Source organism: Somniosus microcephalus, chromosome 2 (assembly GCF_052327205.1).
Source record: "Somniosus microcephalus isolate GS21.2 chromosome 2, FLI_Smic_1.0, whole genome shotgun sequence".
NCBI lineage: Eukaryota > Metazoa > Chordata > Chondrichthyes > Squaliformes > Somniosidae > Somniosus > Somniosus microcephalus.
In genome coordinates, this window is record NC_140988.1 from 98,667,650 (window position 1) to 98,680,825 (window position 13,176).

General features: G+C 45.8%; 1 pseudogene across 1 annotated transcript in view; it reads right to left on the reverse strand.

Moving 5' to 3' along the window:
• Window positions 1-13,176, reverse strand: part of LOC147122828 (uncharacterized) — a 1,078,287-nt pseudogene that overhangs the window by 207,384 nt on the left and 857,727 nt on the right. The window contains exon 18 of the transcript XR_015080342.1: window positions 5,055-5,189. The product of XR_015080342.1 is annotated as an uncharacterized LOC147122828 (transcript). The remainder of the gene's footprint in view (window positions 1-5,054; window positions 5,190-13,176) is intronic.

The following is a 13,176-nucleotide window of genomic DNA, read 5'->3' on the forward strand; positions in this document are numbered from 1 at the left end:
ATTTGTTATCGCCAAGAAATGGTTAAGTAGCGCCACCTGAAAATCATCGAAGATGCATGCAAAATTCGTCCTCACTCATTAAAATGTTTGCAGTCATAATTCTCGTCTAAAAACTCAAGCTCATTGGCGTTAGACTGAAAAGCTGGACCAAATCGGGGGCAGTCTAAACACAAGTAATGATTGTCGCAAGCTTTTTTCACTACTTAAAGGGGAGGTTCTTGATGCTGCAACACCTCATTCTCAGCATTGTTGGGTGTGCAGCTGCATCAACAACCATAAAAAGGACAAGGAGAAGTAGCACATAATTACAAATCCCGATGGCAGATTGCCACTCCCAGGGAGAGAGCCCAGAGATTTTCTGATGAAGCTTTGGAGGCATTGGTTTTAGCTGTGCAGAGAAGGCGGGTGGTCCTGTACCCACCAACTGGCAGGAGGCCATCGCCACAAGTCTGTCAGGCTATGTCGAGGGAGGTGGCACACCATGTCACATAGTCCCCAGGTCCCACACCCAGTGCAGGAAGAATTTCAATGACATCACACAGGTGGTCAGGGTGAGTGAAGGCTTCAACAAATGCTATATACCTCCATCTGTACCAAAAGCTTCACACACAGCTCAATGCACCACACACCCACCAGTCACCCACCAACAATCTCTACCTACCAACATTCACAGCCACATCTCACACATTGCACACAATGACAGCTATTCGACTATGGCAGGCACAAGGGTTATTAGAATTCATATGATATGCCTGATATGTTTATAGATTAATTTATTAATTGTGCTTGGAATATTTTGTGGTCTCTCTCATTTCAACTTTACACCCAGAAGACGCTGGGATATGGCGTGAGACAGGGATTCTATGATGGGGATGTGGTGAGCTACGGGGATCTGGGGTTTTATTCATGCGAATCGGAGTCTGATGAGCCGGTCATGGACAGCCCGTCTGGAAGGTCGATGGTCTCGCTGCCTCCGCCCTCCCTCCTGTTCCTCGTCCTCCTCCTCTCCCTCATCCTCCGCCTGAGGTGGTTCCACAATCCCTGCTGGCAAGGGCTGCGCCCTCATGATGGCCAAGTTGTGGAGCATGCAGCCGACCACCACAAAATGGGATACCCGCTCTGGCAAGTACTGGAGGGCTCCTCCCAAAGCAGAGCGGTCAAGGCAGCGGAACTGTTGCTTCAGTAGGGCGATGATCTGCTCGATGATGTTCCTGGTGGTGGCATGGCTCTCATTATATGAGTGCTGGGCACGAGTGTTGGGGTTGCGGAGGGGAGTCATGAGCCAGATGGAGAGCGGCTAGCCCTTGTCTCCGAGCACCCAGTCGCGAGGTTGACGTGGTGGCTGGAAGATTGCTGGCACACCGATCTGACACATGATGAAGGCATCGTGGCTGCTGCCAGGATAGCGGGCATTGACATTTAGGATTCACTGTGTGTGGTCACACACCAACTGCACATTAAGTGAGTGGTAGCCTTTACAGTTACGGAAGATCTCAGGATTGTTATGTGGTGCCCGTAAAGGCCACGTGGGTGCAGTCAATGGCACCCTGCACCACTGTGAAGTCTGCTATACTGGCAAAGGCACATGCACGCTCGGCTTGCTTCTCTCTGGTAATCGGGAAGGCAATGCAGTCCCTTCTCCTGCTGTAGAGAACCTCAGTGACTACCTGGATGCAGCGATGGACGGCGAACTGTGAGATGTTAGATATGTCTCCTGCTGCAGACTGGAAGGATCTGCTGGCGAAGAAATTGAGGGCCAAGGTGACCTTGACTGCCACTGGGAGAGCCGTGGTCGCCCTGGTATGAGGCTGGAGGTCTGGTTGCAGGAGGTGGCAGAGTTCTGTGACCACCTCCTTGGTGAAGCGGAGTCTCCTAATACACTGCTCCTTGCTTAATTGAAGATAGGAGATGTGATGTTGGAAGAGCCTAGGAGGGTAAGGTCTCCAATTGAGAGCACTGATGCCCTCCTCCTTCCTCTGTGCACATGTTCCTGTCTTTCTCGCTTCCTCTGCTCCCTCCACTGTAGATCCTGGAGGGCAAGGTCCACTGCCAGTACAGCCCCCATGACTTTTAGCAAGTGTTGTACGTTGAAGCTTTTCAGAAATAATTATGGAATTTTGTACTTGCCAACACTCCCTGATATCAAATAACCTTGAAAAGACTAAAGAAAATTGTTGCAGTAGCAGGAAGTAGCACATAGCCACTCAAACTTCAAAAACTTATCAGGTGCGAGTGATTGGTGATGGTCCCTTTAAATAGTGTCGCTGGAGCCGCCTTCCTGCTGCTGCACGCCACCTGAAGCCGTCATTGTTTTCTCCAGCTGGTAAGTTCATTGGCTGTAATGAAGTTGGGAGATCGGGCGTCAAGTGAGCATTGCACACTCACTGACATCACAATCTCCATGATGGTGAGGTCCCCGACGATCGAATTCAGCGGCAGCACTACCGGCAGGACCGATATGGCGTGCAGCGCTGGAGCCAACATAAGGTGTCGTTAGAGCTCGCAACAGTGTTTTAGCGCCATCTAATGGTGTTACTGTGTAGTGCAAACCACACAAATTTCTCCCCGTGTGTCAGTATAAAAAAAAGGAAACGTAACATCCATAATATTTTGTCAAACACTCGTGTGGCTACCCTTGGTGAATTACAATTTCTTCAACTTACGCTTCCTAATGCTTCTATGTGGTGCATCCCACGTGACTTCAGCAGCGACAGGCTGCTCAGATTCCTGCCCTGACTGCTGAGATGCCTTTGGCATATGACCTCTGGGTTTTGGAGCCCTTGAGGGCCCCAGGAAAGACTGCTCCACCTGCACCTGTGGAGGGGCAGACTCGACATTCGGGAGATGAAGCAGCATGTCGGGTACTGGCTGAGGGGGGCAACTGGTGAGAAGTGGGAGTGCTTTGCGTGGAGTTCCCACTTCCATGTTCCCTTTCGCCATAATCCCTATCATGGGCCAGTGCCATATCACTCCTGCCACTCTGTTACTGACTAGATTAGTGAAAATCAGTGACATGTTGTGAGGCCACGGATAAGGTATCTGTCATCCTGTTTAAGGCGACAAACAAGTTGGCATCCAAAGTCTGCACGGCCGTGGTCATAGCCTACATGGACTCATTTGAAAGTCTTGCTTGAAGCTCCGTGGAGGTTGATTCTCTCTCCACGGCAGACATTCTCGAAATTCCCTGCGCTACCAATCCACTATCAATCGAGTTGGTCTCCTCCATCCTGTCTGCTATCGTGGAGAGTGTGCGTGGCACGTTTGTCAGTACCTGACTAAGTTACTAATGCACCTCTATCATTCTCCTTCTCAGTGATAGCCCCCGGGGTCCAGCATCTGTGTCCAGCTGAGTACAGCTTGGAGAGGATTGTGCCCCCCCCGCTCCCCCCAGGAAATCAAGACCAAGTGTAGTCTTCAGGTGAAACGTAGTTTGAGGGAATTTGAATGTAATTGGACTAGGGTGAGCAGACGTGACTGTATTCTCATTTTAAATTCATACCTTTTGTCCTTATTTTTATATATTTCCAGTATAAATTTCTATGTACACATTTATAATGGAAACTGCCCATGTAAACATTACATGCTGTAAATACAACCCCCTGCTAGTGGTGCTGCAGCACCTCTACTAGAAGGAAAGTATGATTACAATGTGACAAATTTGCAAAATGCATTAGAAATGTGGGCATAGGAATTTATGATAGATGAAATTGACAATAAGTGCATGCAGATATAAGATTTTTGATCTATTTATTGATATGATGATGGAGGGGGAATTTTCAACTGCGGGCCGCCTGTTTCTTGCCTGAAATCGGGTGACTGACAGAGGAAAATCTGGTCGGGTACTTGTTCACCCAATTTCCTGCCTGAATCAATTTCAGGCAGGCCTGTAAAATGGGTGCCCAGCACTCCCACCCAAAACATACGGGAATCTGTTTAAATATGCAAATTGGGGTTCTACACCTGTTTTTCCACCCTGATTACAATGTCCATAAATAGGGGGTGGGGGGTGACTGCATGGCGCATGCAACTCCCACTTTCTCCAGGTGCTGAGAGACCTAATGGGCGGTCCTTAAAGGGACCATTAGAGGCCTTTACGAAAAGGTACCTTTTCTGTCCATTTTTATAACTTTTGTGAGGCCAGGAGAAGTAGGAGTGCTCCTTCAGGACCTACTGGCCCATTGCTGGCCAGTCTAGTTCCCCCCGGCACCACTCTCTCCCCATCCTCCCAATAGGCCAGGCCTGCCATCCAGTTGCACGCTACAACGGGATGATTTTCACTTGCGGGAAACTGGCGTCCACAGCTTGCTGGGAAAATGTTAGTGAGGCCTGAATTTGAAAACAGTTCGGGCCTCCCAACTGCCGCATTGGGCAGGTGCTGTGAGCGCACTGCCAATAGCATCATCCTCATTTGCCACCCAGATAGAAAATCTCCCTCATGGATTTTATGCTTAGTAAATATATTTATAACTTTATTCTTTTCTCTCTGCTAATTACCATGTGTCACGTGATATCCCTAGTCGATAGTAATAAAGCAAACAGCTGTCGAGACATAAGAAGTCTAGAGATTCTCCCTCCCATTTCTCCTTCCTTCCTATGGTGCAGTGCCTGTCCTCTGCTTGCAACCACCAATGATGTATGGTTGAGATCATAATACCATGACATGAGGAGCATGGGCATGAAGTTGCACCACATATGGCACAACCTAATGGAGCTCCATAAAGTAGCATGACTGTGCTGACCTCAGAGATGTATTGCGCATTAATGGTGTCCAAAACTGCATTATACATATACTTGGATAATATTATATTCAATTCCACAGCAAACTCCTGCACTGATGGGCAATACTTATATTATTTCACTCTTGTACCTCCACTGTTATGGTATTTTATATTTTCTGCAGTCATTTAATTGAAAATCATGCTCCATCTTAAAGACTAATTCTACTATAAAAGAAACATAGGTCATTTTCAGTATATCTGTGCACTAGCTTACAAAGAAGTTATTTACTTTATCTTCTCTGAGACTGGGGAATAACCTAGAAGAATTATACATACCACTGTTGATCAAAGCCCAGGTTTGATTAATCTCACGCAGGGAAGGGTAGTGGTCGCAGTCCTGGAAGAAATTTGGTAATTCGCTCACATTAATCTCTCTCCAAAACTCTCTCTTTGCAAACAGGTCTTCATATTCTGTGATCAAACATAAAACATTCTTTGTGATTTACATTGAGGCTGAAAGATTTACATGAAGTACCATAGAATAATAAGATCACAAAACATTTGATAGGAAAGGATGTAAAATTACATTCATAGAAATGATAAACTCTTGAGTTAATTTGGTCAATACGTAAGGGGTTGAAGTTCCTCTATAATATTTTTATAAAACTTGATAATGCTGCAAATGCACAGTAGATCAATCAACATATTTCAGAAGTTGATCAAACTGCTGGGCATTGGCAGCATTTTCAGTGTTTACTTACAATTTCTTCTTGCATTCTCTTTCATTTATCGACCTTAGCTGTCATTTAAACCCAATTACATACTACAGACAAGGGTCACTAAATGGAGGCCCTCTCAGTAGCAGATGGGGTGATGGTGAGAAAGAGAGGAAACATTCAGCATCTAAGTAGGTAGGCTCATTCTCCACAATTAGATCTTTCTATTGGCTGAACTGAAATGACACGGAAAGGTGGCCACAGAGAAATCATAGAGCCAGGGAGGCTAAATGTCAAGAAATGAAAGGATTGAAAAGGAAGTGAACAACATGTCAGCACAGTACAAAAGCACTGCCAACACTTACAATTTTGCAAATAAGTTATTGATTTAGTACTATTGTTTTAATACATACGAGTCAAGGAATAGAAGGAAGAGAAAAAACGATTAACTCTGTCTGCGTCCCTTCCAGACCCATGAACTGTGCATTTTAAAACAACAGTGCAAAATCAATAAATAATAACAGCAATCTTGGCCAGAAGCTTGGATAGTGGGATGGGTGTACATGAAATTACCAGGATGGCCTTATAGGGGTGGAGCCAGCACCAGCCCTTTCATACCTAACACCTGAGCTTGAATCCTTCCACTGATGGGATGGAAGCCTCATCCCACTGCTAGGTGTAAGGATCTTAATTTTTTTTTATATATTGGGAAAACTGGGGAAATGAGCTTAGGTTGTCTCAACCCAGTTCCTAGATACTTGTTCATAGAACAGAATTTATTACGTTAGGTATAAATTGGCACTCAAACTGACAATTTTATTGAATTCATAAGAATGGCTGGCGCAGGAAATGAAACATGACACTGGTGTAGCACAGGTGCTTTGCTGAGGTTTGTAGAATAGAGGGAGTTTTACTAAGCATCTGCTCTGGAAGTGTCTGACAGTGACTGGGTGACAAAAGTCATTGTCCAGCAATGACAGCCCCCACCATATAAAATTAATGATTACAATATAACAATGTATAAGGCATATGTTCCCCAAAGAAATCACAAATTTGTCCAATATGGTTTTGAAAAGTGTAAGAGATTCTGAATGGCAAGAAGCAATTGTAAATAAAACAAAGAAAATGTTGGAAATGCACAACAGATTAATCAGCTTCTGAAATGCCGGTTCTGCACCCAGCATTATTTGTTTTTATTTACCAACATCTAGTTTTACTTTTTTATCTCTATCACACATGAAGGATTTATCATACAGTTTCCTGATGGATGTCGTTAATGCTGAATATTTTCTGTCATGTTACCTTTCCATAGCTTGTCTGATAAAATTTAAGCACTGAAATTATATTGTGGAATACTAACTTAACATACATGTTTGCAATTCCTCTCCCTGCTCTTTTAGCCGAGACACTGATGCATTTATTTATATGTGTAAACATCTCTGCTAAAACATCAGAAAGAAAAATTTCAGATGAAACAGCAACATAGAAACATAGACGATAGGAGCAGGAGTAGGCCATTCAGCCCCTCGAGCCTGCTCCGCCATTTAATGAGATCATGGCTGATCATCCAAATTCAGTACCCTGTCCCTGCTTTCTCCCCATATCCCTTGATACGTTTAGCCTTAAGAAATATATCTAACTCCTTCTTGAATACATTTAATGAATTGGCCTCAACTGCCTTTTCTGGTAGAGAATTCCACAGGTTCACCACTCTCTGGGTGAAGAAATTCCTCCTCATCTCTGTCCTAATTGGCTTACCCCTTAACTTTAGACTGTGACCCCTGGTTCTGGACTCCCCCACCATCGGGAACATCCTTCCTGCATCTAGTCTGTCTAGTCCTGTTAGAATTTTATAAGTTTCAATGAGATCCCCTCTCATTCTTCTAAACTCCAGCGAATATAAGCCCAATCGACCCAATCTCTCCTCATACGTCATTCCTGCCATCCCAGGTATCAGTCTGGTGAATCTTCGTTGCACTCCCTCCATGGCAAGAACATCCTTCCTCAGATAAGGTGACCAAAACTGCACACAATACTCAAGGTGTGGTCTCACCAAGGCCCTGTACAACTGCAGCAAGATATCCTTGCTCCTGTACTCGAATCCTCTCGCTATGAAGGCCAACACACCATTTGACTTCTTAACCGGCTACTGCACCTGCATGCTTACATTCAGCGACTAGTGCACAAGGACACCCAGGTCTCGTTGCACTTCCCATTCTCCCAATCTATTGCCTTTCAGATAATAATCTGCCTTCTTGTTTTTGCCACCAAAGTGGATAACCTTGCATTTATCCACATTATACTGCATCTGCCATGCATCTGCCCAATCACCCAACCTGTCCAAATCATGCTGGAGTTTCTCAGCATCCTCCTCATAGCACACACGCCCACCCAGCTTTGTGTCGTCTGCAAATTTGGAGATATCACATCTAATTCCCTCGTCTAGATCATTAATGTTAAGTCTGTGAATGATTGAGACACGGACTAGCAGGAGAGAAACAAACAAGCCTTTACTGATGAAAGGCATAAACGAATCTAAACAACAGAGGCTCTCTAGCGCCTTTTATACAGGGGTGGTCACTGCCGGTACTGCAGTCTGAGACCAGTTATTCTCTTAAAGGTACATACACAATAATTCCTCCCCTTTTAGATAAACAGTACATAACATTCATTTAACAACTAATGATAATGAATTACCATCACAATTACTGTTGCTAGATACATTGGTTAAGTTTAAGCAATTATAAGTTCAGTCTTTGAGGAGGCTTCCTAATTGTGTCTGGATAACGCCTCTTTGGAGTATCAGGTTCTTCTGGCAATGTTGAGTCGGAATCAATGTCGTTGTTTGGTTCATCTGCTTCCAATATTACCGGTTCTGCGGTAGCTGCAATTGGAACGTCGATTTCATTACCAGGTGTATCAGATCGTGGTGTGGAGTTGACGTTTTCCAGTGACTCTAGAATCTGGTCAGCATGGCATCTTACAATGCTCTCCCCAACGTCCACGGTATACATAAGAGGTCCTTGTCGTGTACAAATCGTTCCTGGCTGCCATTTCTCAGTGCGGTAGTCCCGGGCCAAAACTGGTTGACCTATCTTAAAACTCCTGGTCGGCCTTTCATTCATATTCTGAAACTGCCTGTTCTCCACATCTGTTCGGACGTTTGGCTTAACCAAATCCAAGCGGCATCGTAGTCTTCGATTGAAGAACATCATGGCTGGAGTTTGGTTGGCAACCGCATGTGTCGCATTCCGGTAGGCAAACAAGAAGTTATCCACCTTGTGTTGTAGGGGTATATCTTCATTACACATTGCCTTGATAGCCTTCTTGAAAGTTTGGACAAACCTCTCGGCCAATCCATTAGTGGTTGGATGATATGGGGCAGATGTGTAATGCTTAACACCATTGTTCTTTAAGAACCTCCGGAACTCTTCAGACACAAACTGTGGTCCATTGTCAGAGCAAATCTGTTCAGGCAGCCCATTCCTGGCGAATATGGCTCCTAAAACTGCGATAGTTTTTTCCGTGGTGGTTGAGGACATTTTTATTACCTCTGGCCACTTTGAATGTGCATCCACCGCAATTAAAAACATCGAGTCCATGAAGGGACCAGCAAAATCAATGTGCACCCTTTGCCATGGAGATGAGGGCCACTCCCATGGATGCAGAGGAGCTTGTGGTGGGGCGTTTTGGACCTTCTGGCATCCTGCACAGCTCTTGGTCATCTCTTTGATTTCTCTATCGATTCCCGGCCACCACACAAACGCTCTGGCTAAGCTCTTCATTTTTACCCCACCCAGATGACCCTCATGAAGCTCATTGAGCACTCTATCCGTCAACTTAGGTGGAATTACTACTCTGGATCCACACATCAAGGTTCCTCTGCACACTGACAGCTGTTCTCTTCTTGACGAAAATGCTGGCAGCAGTGGTTCGCCATGTGCTGGCCATCCCTTCGCCGTTAAATCATAGACCCGTGATAGTGTTGGGTCACTCCGTGTTTCCTTTTCTATGTTTGCATTCGTCACAGGGAGACATTCGACTATGGTCGAGTGGAATAACTCCATTGGATCCACTGCAAGGTCATCTTCTTCCACCGTCGGCAACGGTAGATGTGACAATCCATCAGCATTTCCATGCTGTTTAGTTCCCCTCTACTCGATGTCATATTGGTGTGCCCCTAGGAAAAGGGAACAGCTCTGCAGCCGTTGTGCTGTCATTATCGGTACGCCCTTCTGAGGGTTGAAAATGGAGACAAGAGGTTGATGATTGGTTAGTGGAGTAAATTTTTGACCGTGCAGATAGTGATTGAACTTCTTCACCCCCCACACTAGGCAGAGGGCCTCTCTGTCAATCTGGGCGTAGTTACGCTCGGCAGAAGTTAACGAGCGTGATGCAAAAGCTATCGGCCTCTCCAAACCATCAAGGAATTTATGTGACAGTACCGCCCCAATGCCGTAGGGAGATGCGTCACACGCCAGCCTGATTGGCAGTGCTGGGTTGTAGTGAGCCAATACTTCCTTCGAAGTGATTAAGTCCTTACTCTTCTGAAAAGCACGTTTACAATCATTGCTCCATTTCCATGCTACCCCCGTTCGTAGCAGGGCGTTCAGTGGATGCAGAATTGTCGACAAATTCGGCAAAAACTTATGATAGTAATTCACCAACCCGAGGAATGACCTCAGTTGCGACACATTTTCAGGTGCTGGGGCCTTAACAACCGCTTCAATTTTGTCAGGGGACTTATATAACCCCTCTTCATCAATCACGTGGCCACAATACGATATCTGTTTCTTAAAAAATTCGCACTTGGGGCGGTTGGCTCACAGCCCATGTTCCCATAGTCTAGTGAGCACCTGTTCTAGGTTGTTAAGGTGTTCACTGTCATCTTCACCTGTTACAAGGATGTCGTCCAAGTAACACTGAGTCCCCGGAATCCCTTGCAGGACTTGTTCCATCGCTCTTTGCCATATCGCCGGAGCCGATGCTACTCCGAATACCAATCGATGATACTGGTAAAGACCTTTGTGAGTGTTTATCGTGAGATACTTCCTAGAGGACTCTTCAACCTCCATCTGCAAATATGCTTGTGCTAGGTCAATTTTTGTAAAACGCTTCCCTCCAGACTGTGAGGCGAAGATGTCTTCTATCCTTGGAAGAGAATATTGTACTGTGTGAAGGACAGGGTTCACCGTCACCTTGAAATCCCCACAGATGCGAATCTTCCTTGGCTCTCCGGACTTATTGCTTAACGTTTTCTTCATGACAGGAACGATGGGTGTCGCCCACTCGCTCCAGTCGACCTTAGACAACACGCCCGCCTTCTCCAGATTCTCCAGCTCTGCCTCGACAGCTGGACGAATTGCATATGGTACCGGTCTCGCTTTGAAAAACTTGGGAACTGCATTCTCTTCTATTTTTAACGAGGCGGTTACGCCTTTAAGCGTGCCCAGTTCTTGTTGAAATACCTCTTTGGCGTTAGCTAAGATTGTTGACAATCGTCCAGGAGTGATGTCTTCATCTTTTTTACCGTCCACCATCATTGCATGAATGGAATGCCAATCTAAGTTTATTTTCCTGATCCATTCCCGTCCCAATAACGGTGGTCCACCATTTGGCAGTATGTAGAGATACAATTTCTGTATTTTCTTGCCATTGTATTCGACAGGCACCCTTATTTTTCCTCTGGGGTATACTTTTTGCCCCGTATACGTCGTCAAGACGATGGATGTCTCTCTCAAGGGTATGTGTGAAAATAGCCGCTCATAGTCTCGTCGATTCATGATGGTTAGCGCTGATCCTGTATCCAATTCCATTTTAACTTGGGACCCTGCTATCGTGAGGGTGACCCAAATGGTTCGGTGATCCTCTTTTGCGATTACATTGTGAAGTTTGAGACAGCTTAACCTCCTGTTCTCGGATTCACTATCGCTCATCTGGTCTTCGGAACTACTGTCCGTCATCTTTTGTACTTTCTTGTACGGTTCCTTAGTAGCATTTTTGTTGTCGCTGGTCTTCTTCCCAGACCTACAAACTCGTGCAATGTGTCCAATCTTCCCACATTGTCTGCATATTTTGTCTTTGGACCAGCAGTCCTTCTGGTCATGGTTAGTTCTGCCGCAGCGATAACATTTTGCAAATCCCCGTGTCATTTCGTGGGCGCCGTATTCCTGTGGTTTTTGTTGAATTTCTGCAGCTCCCCTGGCTGCTGCTGCATACGATACTGCCACGCTGAAAGCCTTATCTAGCGTCAGCTCTTTTTCTGCGAGTAACTTCTTCTGTGTTCCTTCACTCAGGAGTCCACAGACAAATTTGTCCCATAGGGTATCTGCCAGTCCTGCTCCGAACTGGCAGTGCTTTGATAGCTTGCGTAGTTCCGTAAGATACTCAGCATTGCTCTCATCTTTGTGCTGAGTTCTCCTGTGGAATTTAAATTTTTCTGCTATCAACAGCGGTGCAGGGTTTAAGTGCTCCTGTAGAACAGCAACAATTTCATTAAAACTCTTCGCCTTCGGTTTGGCTGGAGTAATCAGATCCCGCAATAGGCCGTACGTTCTAGCGCCCATTACGTTTAGCAATATTGATGCCTTTTTCCCCTCCGCTATTTCATTTGCCTCGAAATATACCTCGACTCTTTCCACATACGTGGTCCAGTCCTCTAATGTATTATCAAAAGCAGTGATACAGCCAGTCTTCGGCATCTTGCAAATCTAAAATGGCATCTCCCGCGCTTTGCCTTCTTCCCCGATTTATCAAAATGGCGCCTCCCGCGCTTTGTCTTCTTCCCCGCTGTTGTTAGCGCTGCTTTCCACGGTTTCCTGCGCGTTAAATATTAATTCGTTTTCTTTTATTATCTTCCCGTCGTGGAGCGGACCCTCTGGGACACTTCCCTCCCTCTTCTGAGGTCCGAACGCTGCCCAGCTTTGAAACACCAGCCGCGCCCTGTGTGCTCCACCCTCTCTCTCTCTCCTTGCTTCCCGACTCGCTGCCTGGCCCCGTTGAAAGGCCACCCGATCGAGCTTCAGCCCGCCGCAGCCCAGGAAGGATCAGGGCACTACCTGCCACCAGCCCGATTAGCTGGGAAACCACGGACCGAGGAACCCAGCCTGGCTCTGGACAGTCTCTCCTGCAAGTTTTGAACTCGATGATTGACGGTCGACGCCCGTTTCTCGAGTTTCAATGGCCTATTTTTTTTTTTCTTTCTTCTGGCTCCGACCTTCAACAACGTCGTCGGAGCTGCTGCTGAGTTGCAGGTAAGTTCGTTTCTAACTCGTCGCCAGTGTTAAGTCCGTGAATGATTGAGACACGGACTAGCAGGAGAGAAACAAACAAGTCTTTACTGGTGAAAGGCATAAACGAATCTAAACAACAGAGGCTCTCTAGCGCCTTTTATACAGGGGTGGTCACTGCCAGTACTGCAGTCTGAGACCAGTTATTCTCTTAAAGGTACATACACAACAATTAATATATATTGTGAATAGCTGGGGACCTAGCACCGATCTCTGCGGTACCCCACTAATCACTGCCTGTCACTCAGAAAAAGACCCGTTTGTTCCAACTCTTTGCTTCCTGTCTGCCAACCAGTTCTCTATCCAAGTCAGTACCTTACCCCCAATCCCATGTGCTTTAACTTTACATGCTAATCTCTTATGTGGGACCTTATCGAAAGCCTTCTGAAAGTCCAAATACACCACATCCACTGGTTCTCCCTTATCTATTCTACCAGTTACATCCTCAAAAAA